The sequence below is a fragment of the Camelina sativa genome, chromosome 17 (genome assembly GCF_000633955.1).
Source record: "Camelina sativa cultivar DH55 chromosome 17, Cs, whole genome shotgun sequence".
Taxonomy (NCBI): Eukaryota; Viridiplantae; Streptophyta; class Magnoliopsida; order Brassicales; family Brassicaceae; genus Camelina; species Camelina sativa.
Window position 1 is genome coordinate 32,019,789 of NC_025701.1, and position 6,868 is coordinate 32,026,656.

Sequence of the window (6,868 nt, forward strand, 5' to 3'; positions counted from 1 at the left end):
GTTTTATCCATTTTTAATATATTTTCTAATTTTTTTATTGGTCAAAACATTAATAAAGTTGGATAGAATTGAAATTTTTACCAAATATTTGCATTGGAAATCTAAAACGACAAGTATTGTGAAACAAAAATTTATCTCTAGAATGACAAGTAATAAAAAACGGAGGGAGTATGAGATTACATATTTAAAGATGGTTCCTGTATAAACCTCATAATGTATGATGATAATTATAATGCATAAAAATTAATCATATTGGAGTAATATGTGATACATTAAGGCACCACAAAAGAACAGAAGATTAAAAATTCATTTCTTTAAATTAGGAAGGATTTCATAATATCTAGGAAATCATACTTGAATTTTAGGAAGGATTTCCTGAATGTTCAGAAATCTCAGAAATGGTGACGAACCGTTTACTCTCACCAACTGTTTCTATAACTTATTTTTGTATAGATCTTTACACACACAAACTTATTTACTCTTACCAATTGTTTTGTTCACAATGACATTATATCAAACACTTGGTATACAATAACTTTGGCAAGAAGAGAAGAGAAGAGAAGCTTCTATTGTTTCTTCTGAGTAAATTTGGCTCCATAGCTTCGTCGGATGGACACACAAAAACCATTCACGCATGACTTTGGGATCCCATCTCTCTTATTTTATCTTCTCATAAGAGAGATGGGATTAAATACATGAAAAATCACAGAAACAATAACCTTAGGAGACCCATGATCAACGTAAATTAGCATGCTTAAAATTAAGGATGAACATTAGTCTCTATAGAAAAATCAAATGCAAGTGCTTGTATTGCAGACGTCACAGAAACAAAATCAAAACAAAAATGATTAAGAGGTAATCTAGAATCAGACCGAACAGTTTGATTCACCTCACCTGGATCAATACATCGACCTCTGTGAATTTAATACCCATCAAATCATGAATAATCACCTAATTAAATCAGATTTGTTGTGCTCTTAATTTCGATAATTAGAGTGACAGATTTTGTCGACGAGATCTCAGTCTGATCCTTCACGGTGGCGTCAACGTACAGGAAACAACACGCTCTCTCCATAAGAAAGCCACTATCATCATCTCCTCCTTCACCACCAGCTTCGGCTGTTAGAGCTCCTCCGGCGAGGAAACCGAGTCATGAATATCCATTTTGGCAGCAGAACTAGTTTATCGGTCTGCTCTTTTTCATGCCTTTGGGATTCTTCTATCTCGTTCTCTTCCCTTACCTTAGTCTCGATCTGATTTCGATTACACGCCGGCCTCCGCCGCTGGGTCTGGTTAAGAAAGTGTTGAGCTGTGTTTCATTTCATTCAATACCTTTCAAAATTGGGATGACGATTGCTGGAGGAAGACGATCCTGGAGATGACGATTGTTGGAGGAAGACGATGCTATAAGAAGACAGATACGACATCACAACTAGATGGAGCCACCTCATCTCGCCAGAAAAGATGTCGGAGCATGTTGACGCAGTTAATGGATTTGATATCACACAAAATCAATAATTTATTTTGTTATATAAAAATAAATAATAATTTGAATATATAAAAATGCTAGTTTTGGAAATTTGAGATTGTGTGCTAACTTTGAAAGAAAAACCTAAAATAGTGTTATCCTAGGGTATTTCTTATATAAATATAATATATTTAGTTTTATCACGTTATAATTAGGTGTAACTCATTATTTAATTGTTATTAGTATCTGTCTATGTAACATGTTATTATTTATTTTTAGCTTATGACATTAAAAATAAATTAGTTTTTGACTTTCAAAACAGATTATTAAAATCTCCCATATAATAAAATAGAAGTACACAACTTTTTTTTGTAGACTATATAATTTTTATAACTTGGTTACAAAATAGGTTATAGATTAAATATAGGTTGGTTACAAAAAAAAGGTTATAGATTAATTAGTCAATCCGTGGGCTATATGAAATTATGAATACACTTAAGAATAGCACAAAGAATCTCTTAAAGAAAAGATTCCAATGATTTATACAAATTCCAAAAAAAAAAAATTTGATTATTTTTTTTTTTCGTCAAAAATCTTTTTGATTCCATATATTGTTACACCATATATATTGTTAGACATAGAAATATACGGTTAAACGTAAAAAGGAATAAAATCTTGGCAATTAATCACACACTTAATCGTGATTTCCTAGATTTTATTATGAAGTTGAAAATAAAATCTTACCTAACACCCTTCCAAATTTTTAATATAAATCATTCAGATCTCCATTCACCGAAATACATCTCTCATATTCATACAAAAAAATGACAATTGCTTCTCAGTTTACAATGCAAAAACGTCATATAAATTATATTTTATTTTAAAATTATAATATAAATAAAAAGAATTTCAACCCGTGTTCTAGCACGGATCCTAATCTAGTATATAGATATAAAGAAAAACTCAAAATCTTATATAGATTCTTATACTATTTTTTCTAAACACATTTGTAACTTCACAATAATATTCACATTATAATTAAAATTTATATTTACACATTAAACTCTACTAGTATAGACTAAATCAAATATACACAATAATCATAATCTACATATGAAATACCGAATTTACAATTTTCATTATACTACTGTACACCAAATATTCCGATCGGTTAGGCTTAGAACTTTTGAAATAATTGCTTATGGAAAGTTTTTAGAATATTTAATTGTGTTTGGTAATTGAAGTTAAAATAGAATATGCAATATGAAATATTTAGAAATAAATATGTTGGGCCATAAAGTATTTGAGAACTAGATTTTCGATATACTGAAAGTTGGGGCACAAGAGACCTCTGGTTGAATGTTGAAAGAAAAACTCCTAATTATCCTTCATTAAAACACACAATAATTTTGAAATCGTTTTCTATGAGGGAAAAAGAGTTATTTGATCTTGTAAATTAGACAAGTAGAAACGCTCTACATTCAAAGTTGGGGAAACAGAGGCTTTCTAGTTGATAGTCGGAATCAAAATTCAAACATATCCTTAATTATAACACTATTAGCTTCAATTTCGTTTTTTAATTGTTTAACACGATTAATTGTTTTGATCCCATTAATTTATCAAAACGGGTAAAAAGTAAAAGAGAGAACACAATACATACGACCAAGTTAGATAATGTGTCTGCATTTTATAGGATTTTAACCATAGTTTTTACACTTGTTTTGAGTTTTTTTTAGGTCCAAATATGCTTTTAGAGTCATTTTAGTCTTTTGAGAGTCTGAACAGGTTATAGGCTACCTTGGAAGGAAACTGAGTGTTTTTGGGATGAAAGCATGCGTTTGGAGCTAAATTGGTTGAAGACTGATCTGACCGGCAAGCAAATGGAGCAAATGCAGAAAAGCATCCGAGATCGGCTGATCCTCATTTGAGATCGACCAGTCTCGTACCCGAAGCAACTTTTCCTTTTATGTTTTAAACCGACTTTTAGAGTTTTATTTTACTATTTAAGCACGAGGCTCGACCTCTAAAAAAAACAAGTTTTATTCTACGCAGCTTTTGAGTACTTGTAAGCTTTGGGAGAAGATTTCTAATCTTTTTAACACTTGGAAAAGAATTCTGAATCCCTTTTATTTCTCTTTGCAATTCAATTATGTTTTGATGTCGGAGATACCTTTTTCTTGATTTACTTTCACACCGGGACGGTGTGAAGTAAGTCCGGGGAAGGGATGTCTCCAAGTTACTGGTGTCGTTTTCTTTGGTTGTTTTCTTTGAATTTTTCTTTTATTTGAACCATTTTCTTATTTTATTGAGTCAAAAATGTTGGGAAACTATGATCATTTCTAGGAATCTTTTGCTTTGAACTAACACTCTTATGATTGCTTTAGTACTTTTGATTTTTGAATGAAGCTTGGAATGAACATGAGCAGTCTCAACATGCCCCAAAAGACCCTCACCGAAGATAACATTAAGCTGATATGATGTTGTCTCTAGCTTTGAAAGGACTTAACCGGATTTAACTTCTTGCCTTGGGACTTGGTATACATCGAACAAGACTCCTCCCTTAAGCCTTACAAGACATACATCTCCTCACAAACTATGCTTCCCCTCTCTCTTCCCTTTATTACTCAATAATAAAAAAAAGAAGGAAAAGTAAAAAAGAAAGAAAGAAGAAGAAGAAGATATAGGTAATAAAGAAGTGAACTCACTGAAACCTGTCCGCAAGAAAAGAGTGAAGGATTGATAAAAAAAAAATACAATGATACCCTAGAAAATTAGGGAGAAATTAATCATTTGGAAGTGAGAAAAGAGAGAGGAAAGGGAACATATGAAGGAAGTCTTGGGCAATAAAAGGTTGAAGTAGTAAAAACGTTCGGTGATCGATATTCCCTCAGTGAGACCCCACATTTTTACTAATTTGATGTAGAGAGACAACAATGGGGATGTTGAAGGTTCTTTAAGGTTGTGGAGTTCAGAGTAGTAAGTGTTGATCCTGATCATGGGCAGAGTACAAAAAGTAATTCTTGAATTGATTTGATGAAGAGTGCAAAGAAGAAGTTCCCAAGAATATGTGAGTTTCCACTTTCAAACATTTTCTCTGTTCCTGAGTTTTTGTCTGTTCTTGCTTGAGGACAAGCAAAGATTCAAGTCCTGGAGAATTGATGTGTCTGCATTTTATAGGATTTTAACCATAGTTTTTACACTTGTTTTGAGTCTTTTGTTAGGTCCAAGTGTGCTTTTAGAGTCTTTTTAGTCTTTTGAGAGTCTGTACAGGTTCTAGGCTACCTTGTAAGGAAACTGAGTGTTTTTGGGATGAAAGCATGCTTTTGGAGCTAAATTGGTTGAAGACTGATCTGCCGGCAAGCAGATGGAGCAAATGCAGAAAAGCATCCGAGATCGGCTGATCCTCATTTGAGATCGACCAGTCCCGTACCCAAAGCAACTTTTCCTTTTATGTTTTAAACCGACTTTTAGGGTTTTATTTTACTATTTAAGCAAGAGGCTCGACCTCTAAAAAGACAAGTTTTATTCTACGCAGCTTTTGAGTACTTGTAAGCTTTGGGAGAAGATCTCTAATCTTTTTAACACTTGGAGAAGAATTCTGAATCCCTTTTATTTCTCTTTGCAATTCAATTATGTTTTCTTCATCTTTGATTTGCTGTTGTTTTATTTCTATGTCTGAGTAGTTTTACTATTGGGTTTCGGGTTTCAAAGGGGGTTTATGATTCTCTAAATTTAGGTTGTTAGATTTGGGATTGATCTTATTATTCTTCATCTATTGTTGCTCTTAATGCTTAAGCTAGAATGATCACCTAGATTAAGACCCTAGGTTCAATTCATCGAGGCACCAAAAGTGTTGTTGAGTTACTTGAAAGAACTTAGGTGAGCAAGGTGGACCTTAGCCAACGGAAGTTGTAGTTGAGGCACCTTGTGAACAAATCAAATTTGAACCCTAATGCTTGCTTGTTTTACTGGATTCAAACGGGAGTTTAGGGTCTAGTTTTTACCTTGCATAGTAAGCTAGCGCTGCGGAAGTAGGTTAGTTTTATAATTGTGATTTGAGTTCAAGAACAGTGTCTAATGCTTTCCCAATCCATGATTTAAATTTGTGGTTGTAACCTATAATTGATTCCCTACGCCCAATGCTTTCTCTTTGATTTCAAAACCCTTGTTTTATTTTCGTTTTAAATTGGTTACTTGAAACACAATCTTTCTCTTTGCCTTAGCTATATTTGATCTATATAATTTCATAGTGCATTGTTTGGTCTGTGGATTCGATCCTGAAGTGTTACGACGACACCACTAGATCGTGGTTGAGTGCACATTAGGTTTTAGTTGACCTGTTGATCATTAAAGCATAACACAATATTATATATCAAGCTTCTTTTTACTGTACATCAACAACATGTTATTTACCATTTCATTTTTTCACATTTGCATAAAAATATACATTTATGACTATTATCTATCGCAATTTTAAGGCAATAGAGCCCACCCACCAAGCCTTTTGCACACTTTAAATCCATGAGCCTATCTACACAAAAAGACTTTATTAGGGATTTAACTTTCAAGTAAAGGAAAAAATAGAAAATTTAGGGGGTGGTATTGGTTTGAGATTTATGAAGATTTTTGAAGAGTTCAACAAAATTATTTTAAAATGAATAAGTGAAAGATTGTTAAAGATTGCTAGAGAATTTTGTTGATTAGTTTTCTAAAATCTTGTAAAGTCCTCCAAGCAATCCCTGTATTTTTATGATATTTTCCATGACTTTATTTTGTAAAGAAAGTGTCTAAAATCATGAACCAATAACATAATAATTGAACTCATTAACAATCCTAGATTATTTTGTTTTAATTGAATAACACAAAACTTTTAATGAATTTATAAAAGCCCGAATCCAATAACCCAGATTTATTAAGATTTTAAATGACTTTTTATAAATCATAAACTAATAACACTAAACTTTAACAGAATTTAACAAAATCTTAATCTAATAACAACATATTCTACATAATATTTAAAATCTTTAAAACTCTATTCAAATTTTAAACTAATAACCCCCACTTAATAAGATTATGCCGTGTTTAGAAGAAGGATAATTCATGAAAAGATTATACAATACATCACGATAGGTAATACAGCTGGATAATATTTATCACATTTTTTGTAATAAAAAGGGTTAAGAGAAACAATTCTCAATTCCTAACAAAAATTGCTCTGAGAATTCCTGAACTGAATCATAATTCATACGATTCAGATTTTGTTAGGAATATCAAAAGAATATCAAATTCATGCCGTCCTTATTCGAGCTTTGAGGATTTTTAAAACCGAAATAATTTAGATAATTTACTCACCAACTGGACCAAGTAATAATAACTAAGAGAAAAAAAAAAAAAAAAAAA